This window comes from Pinus tabuliformis, chromosome X (genome assembly GCF_031772625.1).
Source record: "Pinus tabuliformis cultivar Carrire ecotype Pingquan chromosome X, CPIR1, whole genome shotgun sequence".
Lineage (NCBI taxonomy): Eukaryota > Viridiplantae > Streptophyta > Pinopsida > Pinales > Pinaceae > Pinus > Pinus tabuliformis.
Genome location: NC_142308.1, coordinates 366,315,943 through 366,330,821, shown reverse-complemented (window position 1 = coordinate 366,330,821; position 14,879 = coordinate 366,315,943). Strand labels below are relative to the sequence as shown.

The 14,879-nt window shown below is 32.9% G+C and overlaps 1 pseudogene across 1 annotated transcript; it reads right to left on the bottom strand.

The window, feature by feature from the left end:
- Positions 1–9,236: 9,236 nt before the first annotated feature.
- On the bottom strand, positions 9,237–14,534 carry LOC149140020 (TMV resistance protein N-like; annotated as a pseudogene). The gene is made up of 4 exons (XR_016264725.1): positions 13,526–14,534; positions 11,706–12,867; positions 11,240–11,561; positions 9,237–11,097 (listed from the first exon to the last, which is right to left on the bottom strand). The product of XR_016264725.1 is annotated as a TMV resistance protein N-like (transcript).
- Between the last annotated feature and the right edge of the window lie 345 nt (positions 14,535–14,879).

Here is a 14,879-nt window from a genome sequence, read left to right as displayed (position 1 = left end):
CAACGAGTTGGAGATGATACATCTATTTAATTTCAAGAAAACAAATTACATCCTTGAGTAAAGAATCAGAATTATGAGATCTAATTAGCAAATGCTTTCAAAAAAAAATCCCTACGTTTAGATCTTGCCCAAATCCCAGGTCATATGAAGTCAATCAATAAACAATCTACTTTGCAAGCGTTCTAAAAGATCTAAGCACACAACCCTCATTCAATTTTCCACGCTGACTGTGTTACATATTCAATTCAAAAATCCAAACCCTATGCTAAACGAAAGCTATTATAACCAAACTCAAGAAACCTTTCACAAAAATATTTACACTTCAACTTCAATTCAATCTTATTCTAATCATGCTAAGTTCCAGAACCATCGAACTCAACTACGACTGATATTTATTTCACTACTCATGAGCATTCCTCACATAGGCATAATGTTACAAAACTCGATCTTGAATAGAAAACAACATAGCACAAAACCAAATTCGATGTTAATCTTATGATATGGTAATTAACCCATGTATGTTTCTAGATTAAGGATATTCTCAAACATTCTAGGCTATGGAATCATTCATGCATTAGAAAGCATCACTCGATACACTCCTGGCTTGTCTTTTGATGATTGAGGAATGAGATCTATCACATTCGGTTCAGATCTACGAAACATAGTAGAGGTTTTAAGTACAAAATAAAGATATTAATTCTGATATCTAAGTAGTAACTTTCTTAAGCAACCTTCACACTTCTAACTATTGATCAAATGTAATTCCTATTATCTATATTAACTGTAGAACTTGTTCCCAGGGTGTGTTGGGCCTTTTCTACTCTCGGAAAAAGTTTAAATTAATGCAATACTCTTTTAAAATCAGGAACACATTAATACTTACAGCAGATGGAGTGCAGAATCAGATTTTTGTGTTATGGTTCAACAATCATGCATTTAAGCAAACTTCAACACAACTTCCATTGTATTCATAACGTAAACAATATTACATACAACCCTTCTAATTGCTACAACCCGTTGCCACCAGCGTTCATGCAGAGAAAATCAATTTTATATAGAGTTATCAATGAAAACAAAGCATAACTATTTGACTATAAAAAGAAAATACAACAGCATGCTAAAGGAGGTCACATGCAATCTTCTGGAGATCATCCTTCAAATGGGTGATGGTTGGGTTCATCTTGATCATTGCATGGATGGAGGAACCATTTCCATGTTTAGCATAAAGAAATTCATCTAATCGTTTTCCTCCACGTGGACCCAAAACCGTCCAGAACGGAAACTGTTCAACGATTCTCTACTTACGCAGGCACTAATTATGTACTTAAAATTGTTTGAACATAGCTTCTTGTTGGTGATGAATTTTGACAAATTTGATATTTTCACCTACAAGAATTCTACATTTCGTACTTAACATGTAGTAGCTAGTTTAATTGACTTGTGAGGAATTTCGGCAATGGAACCCTGTGACAAATGAAATTAGCCAAACCATCATTAGAAAATCATGTCAAAATTATATTTAATCATTGAAAATTCAAGAAAACTAATGATAATTAACCAGAAAGTGTAAGATTGTTAGATTGGTTTTTATCCATCTCAATGCTTATATAGTGGAAAATTAGAGAAATCAACTTACATGAGCATTTTTAGTGGTAAGGCCCAATTGGAGAATTGGGGCCTTGAACCTTTTAGAGCTAGTGTGAGGCCTTTAATGATGTTTTTTGGGGAGTAAAACTTTCCTCATAAGCACTCCATCGACTAGTGTTATTATACAACATAGAACTTTCCAACTATCTACAAAAGTCGTTAATTAGAGTTTGCATGCAAGAGTTATGCCTCCCAAAGTTCACCTATCGGGATGAACGAGAGGATGCCACACCATGCCCTATTATTCATAGAAAAGGCACTAGACACGTGAACACGATGAAGAGGAATCTAGAAGGGTCGATATTGTAACTTTATTTAAGAGTTCAAAGGAGTCAAACTTAACCACTAGTTGGCTACCAAGCTATGTTATAACCATGCCACTAGGAGGAAACAGGATTCCATTCTATTCAAGTGCATTCTGTTCCATAGTTGAAAAGAGTTGCTAAGAGTGGATAAAGAGAGAGAGCATAATAGAGGGTTTTGTTTTGTAGCATCCCACGGGCCATAGGTCTCACTACTTTGTATTTGCACCATTTCCATTTAGAGGAAGACAGAGCAAAGCAACCTCACCTTCCAACTAATTTTTCTCATAAAAGGATTTCCCAAAGCATATCTTATGTTCATTGTGGTTTGTTGATGTTTACTTTTCATTGTCCTCTATTTTCCATATTTTTCGTTGTTTTAGATTTATTAAATTAATAAATTTAGAAATGTAAGAAAAATAAACCCTCATAGTATAGATTTTCGAATTTTAATATATTTTATCAAATATGTTGAGACGAACTATCCAATGGAATATCCACTGCATTTTATAGATGAAATATATATATATATATATATGGTTTTTTTGCAGTAATAATAGAAATAATGTTTTGATTGATGCACTTCTTCAAGGTCCATTCTTGAACAATATTGGGGCTAGACCAAAGGCTAGTGAAATCATTAATTAATCCTCTCTCCATGGAATTTTTGATGTTCAGCTTTTCCATGGAGTGTTTCATATCTAGAGTGGAGTTGGAACTCGCCCTTTTGACAATTTTGCATTTCTTTTCACTTGTTGAACCATTGAGATTGTTTAACAACACACCAACACAAAAATCGCGACAAATATGAAGTGCAAGCCTAGAGAAATGAAAGGCATAAGTAAACACACAATAATATATGAGAGTTTGATGTTGACAAAATTGCTCAAAGATCCATTCATGAAATTAGGATGAAGAAATTAATAATTTACAAACGCAACTCACAATTTCACTAGACTAAAATAGCATAACAACAAGAGAAACCTTAGATACAACATAAACAATATATATATATATATATATATATATATATATATATATATATATATATATATATATATATATATATATATATATATATATATATATATATACTGAGAGAGAGAGAGAGATTAATATGATTAATTTAGTTTTAAAAATTAATCAAATTAAACTTACAAAATGAAAAATATATTGAGAAATTAAATATAATTTTTTTATTATACAATCTATTTTTATTAAATATTGTATGAATAAATAATAATTTATATATAATATTTTATGACTTTTTTTTCTACATATTTATATAGAAATGGATTTCAATTAAATAAAAATAAAATTTTAATTAAATTTATTGTCATCAATATTTAAAAAAAAAAAAAAATTAAAAATTAAAAATACATAAATTTATAGAATATTCAACTCTCAATGACTATCAACAAATATGACTCCTACTCATGAGAAATTGCATATAAAATAAAAGTTTCCTTAGTATTTTGCATACCCACTTTCTTTTGTTTCACCTTATTTATAAAAATAGGTATAAATGACAAGCAATGAAGGGTCACTTTATAGCAATATTATTATTTAGTTGGTTAAGGGTTATTTGTATGTAGATGCTTTGATGAGTGTTGTAAATGCTTAGAAGTATATTGATTTATGTAACTTAGAGATGTTATTTATAAATGTATAAAATATAAAGTTAAAAAATAAATAAAATAAAATAAAATTAATAAATAAATAGAAAATTAAAAATAAATAAATAAAAATAAAAATATACTCATGAATGAATAAAATAAAAATTAAACAATTATATATTTATTTGAAAAATGTATTTAATTATAATAAATAAATATAGAATTTTATATATAAAAAAATAATATTTATACTTTAAAAAAATTATATATATATATATATATGGAAAACGTATTTAATTCCAATAAATAAATATATAATTTGATATATAAAAAAAAATTATTTATAAATATATATATGACTTTCAATTATAGACTTTTATAGACTTTATATTTACAAAATGATAATAAATTAATTTTTAAATAAAGCACATTTTATGAAAACATATTGAAGTCTAAAATACTTTCAATAAACATATTGAAGCCTAAAATACTTTCAATTTTATTTTTTTTATATTTGAAAAATGTACACATTAAAGTTTAAAATTTTAAAATGATAAGCACTTCCAATATGATTAAGAATTTTGAGAATTTCAAATAATTAAGTTTTTTTAATATTTTAATATAATAGAATTTTATTGTTTTTATATAATATTTTAGTAAGTGTATAATTAAAATTTTAAAAAATTGAGAATTTTAAATTATTAATTTTTTTTAAATACTTTAAGATAATAGAATTTCATTGCTTTTATATAATATTTAAATATTTTTTGTTTTTAAATTAATTTAGTAAATATATAATTTTAATAAATTTTATGTAAATTTTTAAAATAAAATTTATTTGTAAAATAATAATTAAATTTATTCAAAAAAATCAAACATATAAAAAAATATTTTAATTTTATATTAAAAAAAATATTTTTAACACTTCCAAAGAGTTAAAAGTTATTTAATTTCTTCTTGAGTATTTTTAATAATCTTGAATGAATTTTAACATAAATTTATATTAACTAAATTTATATATATATATATATATTACCTATTATTTTTGTAACCCTCATTATTGTAATAATAATTCCCTAGTGTTACTAATTTTCTTTTGAACTTGATATCTTTAATTATTTCTTTTATAATGTAAGAATTGATTATATATATATATATATATATATATATATATATATATATATATATATATATCCTTCTATTAATTATTATATACTTTTGGCCATTTTAATTTCTTTTGTTTATGGATCTCCTTATATTAAAGATATTATTACTAATGTATTTTTACACATTTTATTTTATTATATCTATATATATATACACTTTTGATTACAATTTGTTGATATAATCCATATCTATATACACACACATATATATTATTTTTTTTATAATTTTTAATAAATATGATCGTTTGAATCATGTTCTTACAATTTTATTAATGAATTAAATTTATCTCTAACTTTTATCTAACCTAACGTGTATTTTCCACTCTTTGACCTTGCATCTCTCTCCTATTTATCTTTCTAAACTAGACCATATTTCTTATCTATGTCTTGATGATGAGCCACAGTGGCTAGCTCGAAAAGTCAACCAAAAAATATATTGTGATGAATCAGGAAATGTCAGATCATTTTTTTCCTTTTTTTTTTATTAATTTATTTTTTCAGTAAATTTATAAATAAAAAAATAGTAAATAAATTTCAAGTGCCAATTTTAGAGTCAATTTTGATTTTTTAATCTAGATTTGTTGACCTAGTGTTCTCATTTTGAGATAAAAATTCTCATTAAGTTGGTAACTATATTATCCTTCAGAAGTGGATCCATACTCTCTATTTATGGAATAGATCCCTTCACCTAAGAAGGTGCACATTGCTCAATATGGGTATCATTAGAAGCTCCAATTTTTAAAATCTTTTGTTCCTTTGAAAGACACCCTCAGCGAGGCTCTAAGTTATTCTTTAAATGATCTTTCTCAACCTCTTCTTCATTGTCAGAGATCCAAATACATTATTGGAGGGATTGGATAAGTGTACATGAGATTGGTTATCAAGTTGAGTCCCACCAAGGCTATTGTCAATTATGCTTTCTTCTTACTTGTTTGAGTGCACCTTGCTCAATATTATTTTGAGAGGTTGAAATTTTTTTTGAACTCTACTTCAAGGATGGTGAATTTCTTGGGATTTTAAGTAACATTTTAAAAAATGTCCACACTCATGTTACATTTAAAACTAACTTGCTCATAATTAGGGCATGTAGTAACTCTGGTCATCCAAATTCAGCCTAAGACACTCTCGGTTGAAAGTCCATTTCCACACAAATTCTAGCACATGTAAAAAAATTTCCTATAGGTTCAATGTAAATTATATAACACCCCAACTTCTCTCCAATAATTTGAAGGAATTGAGGTCCCAAAGCTAATAGGGAGGTGTGGGAGTTTGATCCAAATAGGAGCAAACGTGATTTCTATATCTGGGTTAAAGTCTAAAGTCCATTGAAATAAACACATTCCCCTATTCCCCTGCAACCCATAGAATAGGAACGAGTTCTAAAGATAGAGTCCCTTTATTCTATATTTTCAAATAAAAATCGGTGTGGATTGGATCGTTGCATTGGTTTTTATCAATCTCAATGCTTATAGAGTGGAAAATTAGAGAAATCAACTTACATGAGCAGTTTTAGCGGTAAGGCCCAATTTGGAGAACTGGGGCCTTGAACCTTCTAGGGCCAGTGTGAGGCCTTTAATGATGTTTTTTGTGGAGAAAAACTTTTCCCCTTAAGCACTCCATCCACTAGTGTTATTATACAACACAAAAGTTTCCAACTATCTACAAAAGTCGTTAATTAGAGTTTGCATGCAAGAGTTATGCCTCCCAAAGTTCACCTATCATGATGAACCACCATAATTTGAGAGGATGCCACACCAAGCCCTATTATTCATAGAAAATGCACTAGACACGTGAACATGATGAAGAGAAATCTAGAAGGGTCGATATTGTAACTTTACTTAAGAGTTCAAAGCACTCAAACTTAACCACTAGTTGGCTACCAAGCTATGTTATAACCATGCCACTAGGAGGAAACAGGGTTCCATTCTATTCAAGTGCATTATGTTCCATAGTTGAAAAAAGTTGCTAAGAGTGGATAGAGAGAGAGCGCATAACAGAGGGTTTTGTTTTGTAGCAGCCCACTGGCCGTAGGTCTCACTACTTTGTATTTGCACCATTTCCATTTAGAGGAAGAGAGAGCAAAGCAACCTCACCTTCCAACTAATTTTTCTCCTAAAAGGATTTCCCAAAGCATATCTTATGTTCATTGTGGTTTGTTGATGTTTACTTTTCACTGTCCTCTATTTTCCGTATTTTTCGTTGTTCTAGATTTATTAAATTAATAAATTTAGAAATCTAAGAAAAATAAAACCTCATAGTATACATTTTCGATTTTAATATATTTTATCAAATATGTTGAGACGAACTATTCAATGAAATATCCACTGCATTTTATAGATAAAAAATATATAAAAAAGTTTTTTTTTGCAGTAATAATAGAAATAAAGTTTTGATTGATGCAATTCTTAGGGGTCAATTCTTGAACAATATTGGGGCTAGACCAAAGGCTAGTGAAATCATTAATTAATCCTTTTTGCATCGAATTTTTGATGTTCGATTTTTCCATAGAGTGTTTCATATCTAGAGTGGAGTTGGAACTCGCCCTTTTGACAATTTTGCATTTCTTCTCACTTGTTGAACCAAGGGCTTCCACATTTGATGTGGAAGGCCCAACCATTGAGATTGTTTAACAACACACCAACAAAAAAAATCAGCAAATATGAAGTGCAAGCCTAGAGAAATGAAAGGCATAAGTAAACACACAATAATATATGGGAGTGATGTTGACAAAATTGCTCAAAGATCCATTCACGAAATTGGGATAAAGAAATTAATAATTTACAAACACAACTCACAACTTCACTAGACTAAAATAGCATGACAGCAAAAGAAACCCTAGGTGCAAGGTAAACACAATTTTTAACAGCATGCATGCATGCATGCATGCATATATATATATATATATATATATATGAAATTAATATGATTAATTTAATTTTGAAAATTAATTAGATTAAACTTACAAAATGAAAGATAGATTGAGAAATTAAATATAATTTTTTTATTATACAATCTATTTTTATTAAATATTTTATGAATAAATAATAAATTATATATGATATTTTATGAATTTGCTTCTCTACATATTTATATAAAAATGGAGTTTAATTAAATAAAAATAAAAATTTAATTAAATTTATTGTCATCAATATTTTTATAAAAAAATTGAAAATACTTGAATTTATAGAATATTCAACTCTCAATGACTATCAACAAATATGACTCCCACTTGTGAGAAATTGCATATAAAATAAAAAGTTTCCTTAGTATTTTGCATACCCACTCTCTAATTTGTTTCTCCTTATTTATAAAAATAGGTATAAATGACAAGCAATGAAGGGTTACTTTATAGCAATATTATTATTTAGTTGGTTAATGGTTATTTGTATGTAGATGCTTTTTGATGAGGGTTGTAAATGCCTAAAAGTATATAGATTTATGTAAGTTAAAGATGTTATTTATAAATGTCTAGAATATAGAGTTAAAAAAATAGAAAAATTAAAAATAAATAAGTAAAATAAAAATAAAAATATACTAATGAATGAATCAATCATAAAAAAAACTTTATATATATATATATATATATATATATATATATATATATATTTCAATTATAGACTTTTATATTTACAAAATGAAAATAAATTAATTTTTAAATAAAACACATTTTATAAAAATGTATTGAAGCCTAAAATGTTTTAGATTTTATTTTTTTTATATTTGAAAAATTTGAAGCTTAAAATGTTTTAGATTTTATTTTTTTTATATTTGAAAAATGTACACAATAAAGTTAAATTTTAAAATGATAAGCCCTTAGAATATGATTAAGAATTTTCAGAATTTCAAATTATTAAGTTTTTTTAATATTTTAATATAATAGAATTTTATTATTTTTATATAATATTTTAGTAAGTGTATAATTAAAAATTTTAAAGATTGGGAATTTCAAATTATTAATTTTTTTTAATATTTTAATATAATAGAATTTTATTATTTTTATATAATATTTTAGTAAGTGTATAATTAAAATTTTTAAAGATGGAAAATTTTAAATTATTAAACTTTTTTTAATATTTTAATATAATAAAATTTCATTGCTTTTATATAATTTTTTAATAGTTTTTGTTTTTAAATTAATTTAGTAAATATATAATTTTAATAAATTTTTTAAATAAAATTTATTCATCAAACAAAAATCAAACATATAAAAAAATATTTTAATTTTATATTAAAAAAATTTAAACACTTAAGAAGTTAAAAGTAAATTAATTTCTTCTTCTGTATTTTTAATAATCTTTAATAAATTTTAACATAAATTTCTATTAAATGAATTTACATAAATTTAATGTAAAAGTCTCGATAAATTTGTGTTAAATGAATTTACATCAATTTAATATAAAACTCATTCAAAGAAATTTTATAATATCACTCTATATCTTTAAACCTTTAAAAAAGATTTAGTTCTGCAAATATATAATTCGTCCTCGATAAAAATCTCTAATCAAAAACTTTGTTCTCCAGATATATAAACCTTATAAATTTCTTTGATAATATAAACTGCACTGTAGCCACCAGACCACGATTGTCATTCTGAAAGTGCTGTTATATTGTACCACTCCTTTCGTCTCCCGGATACCCGCTTTCTTCACTGAAATCTATTTCTTCATTGAAACCTTCTCCATCACTGGAAACTTCTTGCCATCCTTCTTCAATAAATCCTTCTCCATCACTCCAATCTTCTTCTTCTCCATCACTCCAATCTTTTTGCAATCTTTTTTTAACAGAGCCTTCTCCCAGGCGTTGGCGCAGCTGCCTTACTATTTTCCCATGCCATCGCAGATTGAAACATCGAGACACATTAAGATACTTCAACGAACCCAAATGCTCAACATTGGGCACCATCTCTAAACTGGAACAACCGGCCAACCGAAGAGTTTGGAGGCTCCTTAGGTTGCCAATCGAGTCTGGGAGCCTTTGCAGAGCGTAGCAGTGAGACAGGACAAGACTTCGGAGGCTTCTCAAATTCCCGACTGAGTCCGGAAGCGTCTGCAGAGCGCCGCAGTACCTCAAGCCCAGATGTTGGAGGCATGCTAGGTTCCCAACCGAGTCCGGAAGCGTCTGAATGGAACACCAGCTCATGTCCAGATGTTGGAGGCCTGCTAGGTTTCCAACCGAGTCCGGAAGCGTCCGCAGAGCGAAGCACCCGCGCAAGTTCAGATGTTGGAGGCCTGCTAGGTTCCCAACCCAGTCGGGAAGCGTCTGCAGAGCGTGGCACCCGTACAAGTCCAGATGTTGGAGGCCTGCTAGGTTCCCAACCCAGTCCGGAAGCGTCTGCAGAACCCGCTCAAGTCCAGATGTTGGAGGCCTGCTAGGTTCCCAACCCAGTCCGGAAGAGTCTGCAGAGCGTGGCACCAGCTCAAGTCCAGATGTTGGAGGCCTGCTAGGTTCGCAACAGAGTCCGGAAGCGTCTGCAGAGCGTGGCAGTAGCTCAAGCGCAGATGTTGGAGGCCTGCTAGGTTCCCAACCGAGTCCGGAAGCCTCTGCAGAGGTCAAGCGCAGATGTTGGAGGCCTGTTAGGTTCCCAACCGAGTCCGGAAGCGTCTCCAGAGCTTGGCACCAGCTCAAATCCAGATGTTGGAGGCCTGGTAGGTTCCCAACCGAGTCCGGAAGCGTCTGCAGAGCGAAGCACCAGCTCAAATCCAGATGTTGGAGGCCTACTAGGTTCCCAACCGAGTCCGGAAGCGTCTGCAGAGCTTGGCACCAGCTCAAATCCAGATGTTGGAGGCCTGCTAGGTTCCCAACCGAGTCCGGAAGCGTCTGTAGAGCGAGGCACCAGCTCAAATCCAGATGTTGGAGGCCTGCTAGGTTCCCAACCGAGTCCGGAAGCGTCTGCAGAGGGTGGCACTTGGTCAAGCGAAGATGTTGGAGGCCTGCTAGGTTCCCAACAGAGTCCGGAAGCGTCTGGAGAGCGTGACACCAGCTCAAGTCCAGATGTTGGAGGCCTGCTAGGTTCCCAAACGAGTCCAGAAGAGTGTGCAGAGCGGAGCAGCCGTGCAAGTCCAGATGTTGGAGGCCTGCTAGGTTCCCAAACGAGTCCGGAAGAGTCTGCAGAGCGGAGCAGCTGTGCAATTCCAGATGTTGGAGGCCTGCTAAGTTCCCAACCGAGTCCGGAAGAGTCTGCAGAGCGGAGCAGCCCGTCAAGCCCAGATATTGGAGGCCTGCGAGGTTCCCAACCGAATCTGGCAAACTTTCAAGAAGAAGACTGTAGGACACTACAAATATTTCCAGATGCTGCAGTTTCCCAATGAAATCTGGAACATTTAGAAGGGGAGCGTGAATCCACAATCCCCTCAGCTGCAGAGGTACCTGCATTGTTCACATACATTATTAAAGTACGTCAAATACTGTAAATGTCACAGGCAGTGTGTTAAGAGGAAGACAATTCTTAAATGCAGTAAATATTTACAATTTGAAGAAAAAACAAGAAATAGAAATTTAAGAAGAATACCTGAGATTCGTGTTGCCATAGTGTTTCCAAAGAATTTCCAATAATACGTAAAACTCTTAAATTCTTTGTTGAAATCGAGGAAGGGAAGGAGGAGTAGGGACAGTTCAGCCAGTCCAAATATATTAGGTTTGGTAACTGGTGGCAAACATTGAATAGGCGTTCAACAGAATAACCTTCACCCTTGGGCCTTAAGCAACTGCAACCCGCTCATATTACTCAATAAACGAGTGCGAGCAGGCTCTGCAAGGTTTTCGAAAGATTGTTCGAAGTTTTCGACAGATGGTTCATCCTCATTTTCACCAACCAGGTTAATTCCACGAACCTGAATTGTTCACTAGGAGCTGTTAGGAGCTGTTAGAAACAAGATTCATTCTTGCAAAGTTTTAGGAATTCAAAACTAAGCAGACAGAATTTTGATAACAGGACGCTAATTGGAAATCTGTCGAAAACACTTCAAAATACTTACAGGTAATTGGCCGGAAAGCTTATGAAAAAGGTTGTCAGTTGGGTTCCAAAGCCGAAGCTCACCATCAGGAGGTTCCTTCGCCGCCAGAGATCTACCCATATCTCTAACGTGGTCATGCATTCTCAAACAGTTTTCACTGTCCACTTCCACCAAGCATCTCTTTTCCAGCTTCCAAAGACCCAGCGACCGTTCCCAGCCAGATCCATTCCATATTGTAATGACTCTGTCTCTGTCTTCTCCTCTGAAGAAGCAGGCAATGTCTAAGAACATCTTCTTTTCCTCTTCATCCAGACCGTCGTAGCTAATTTTTAGCCTGCCTTGTATATCATCAGGAAGCATGTAGGATATTTTGCGTAATTGTGCTTCCCAATGATTTAAATCAATTTTTCCACGAAAAAGCGAGGCAAGCACTTTAATAGATAATGGTAATCCACGGCAGGAATCCAAACACTTGTTAACCACTATGTCAAATCCCGCAGTAGGATGATGCTGGCGGAATGCATGCAAGCAAAAGAGCTGTTTGGAGTGCTGTGGATCCAGACCTCTTAGCGTGTAAATGGAGGACTCGGGGATGTCTGATCCTGTGAGAACATCCTTATTGCGAGATGTCACTAAAATTAAGCTACTGCTTTTAAGGGCATCCTTCGCTGGATAAAGTAATGCCTCCAGCTGCTCAATATTATCTACATCATCTAAAATAATGAGACAATCAGAAGATGGAAGAAGCCTTCGGAGCTTTCCTTTACCTTGATTAATGCTGCGTATTTCCTCGTCCTTCTTCTGGGTTAAGTCCTTTAGAAGGTATTTCTGCAAGGTAGTTAAAGGATTGGCTCTGATATCTTCTAAAATGCAAAATCGCTTGTATTTTGATCTTTGAATATTAAATAATTCTTTCGCTAGGGTGGTTTTGCCAACCCCTCCAAGGCCGACAATTCCGGTAACTATAACCTTCCCAACGCCCTGCTGCAATGGTATTGTGGTTTCAAAATCTTTTAATTTTTCTTGCAAGCCTGTTGGATATTCTGACACATGCAGCGTTATTTTAACTTTTTTCAGCACTGCTTCCACGACGTCTTCGAGGAGCTGTTCTTCTTTGAATACGAAGGGAAGGTTGCAGAGTTCAAAGACCGCCTCAAGGCACTGCAAGACACCTGTCTTCCCACTTAAACAATAAAAGAAACCAAATATAAACAGTGATTTAGCAAAGGATAGTCACATTCAACTAAAAGGGCAGAGCTAAAAATCTAAAAAAAGAAAATGCAAGCACTGTGAAAACCAAGGGAGGCATGAACGGAAGAAGAATTTATAAACAATTGAATTTACGTCATTAGCCCTAATTAGAAATAAATGAAGCTGCGTATATCCATGGGCCATCTGCAACCCTTAGAAGTTTTAATCACGAAATCTCCCGATTGCCTCTCCTTCATAAAGCATGGAAGGTTAGTAACTAATTGAAGCCAGAAGCTATGCAGTTTTGGCCGTTCAGGTTATCAGTATCCTACCATGCTTTGGCTACCATATCAGTATAACTCTGACAATTTTCTAAATTTCATCTTTGTTGGTTTGTTATTTATCTTTCCAAGAGAACAAAGATTTTATTGATCTTTTATTATAGAAGTGCGTATTGCCACCATTTAAACGAAAATCATCTTCACCTCTCTCATAACCCTTTGAAAATGAAGTACAAACCAATAATAATAAATGACTCTAAGTCAGCCTCTTTCACAACGCAGAAATGTCTATATATGGTGCCATCTAGTTATCAACTCAAGGAATTAAATGTCAAGATTTACATGAAAGGATGGTCATGTTCTACTCACCTTTTATACTTGTTTCTGTCAAAACCTGATATACCCGCAACTTCAGCGAGAGCATTCTTCCATTTTTCAATAGTATCCATGTCGTGTCGTCGTCGACCATCATTATTTTTTTTCTCTTGAAGCTTTCGTAGGGCTTGACCGTAGACGCCCTTTCCGGCCTTCACCCATCGTAGTTCTTCAGGCTTGACACCGTAGAAGACGGGGATGATGGTGGACTTATACTTTGACATACATTCCACCATCAGTACCAGTTCATCGAGGCACCATTTTGAATCCGCATAGCCAGGAGACAGGATCGCTATATGCACAGAGGATGTTTTGATGGCGCTTTCAAGTTGAGGGCTTATACCATCTCCCGGGCGCAATTCCGGGTCATCTAAAAATACCTGCAACTCATGTTTGCAAAGGCTGTTGTACAGATCGGTGGCAAAGGTTTTTTTGACGTCGGGACCCCTATGATTTAAAAAAATATCATATACATAGTCGTTGTTGACGCTATGTGAGGTGGATGTTGAGGAGGAAGCCATGGAATATTATAGAAATGAATAACAATGAAGTAAAGATTGAAGATGTGTTGCAGAGCTTGGGAATGCGCACTTAACTTTAATATTGTGGTCCTCTTCTCATGGTACCTACCAGGCCTGAGGCTAGTAGCTGCGCCTTTATCACTCTCTTTATGTCTCAATGTGTTCAACCAATATATGAAACACAAAACAGCACTGAGATCTGGTTGATTTCTGAAAATCGCATAACAATGGGATATAGAAATGAATAACAAAGAAGTAAAGATTGAAGATGCGCTGCAGAGCCGGGAAATGCGCACTTAACCTCAATAGTGTTGTCGTCCTCCTCGCCTGTATGGTCTCACTATTTCAGAGAAACCAGTATTATGCACCTTTATCACTCTCAATATTCAGCCAATCTATTAAAAAATTGAGCACTGGGATCTGGTTGATTTCTGGACTTCTTATTTTCTTGAAGAAACTGAGTCGTGAGGGCTTTTCTCTGACTATTAATACCTTTTTTGTTTAATGGATGGAGGAAGGAAGTAATAATACATTAGTCTGAACGGGGCAGCCAGGATGTGACGCATTGATTAGACATAAAGCATTTAGCAGAAGTTCCGGGCAATTTCTCCTTATTTATTTATTATCAAATCTTTACCAACCACATACCACTGATGTATTGTGATTTAACATAAAGCATTTAGCAGAAATTCTTAGGCAACTACTTCCCAACGCATTTTCAACTCTTTCCGCATTTAGCAGAAATTCTTACGCAACTTCTTCCCGAATGCATTTTCAATTCCTCCCACTACCAGATATGGCGCATGGATTAGACATAAAGCATTTAG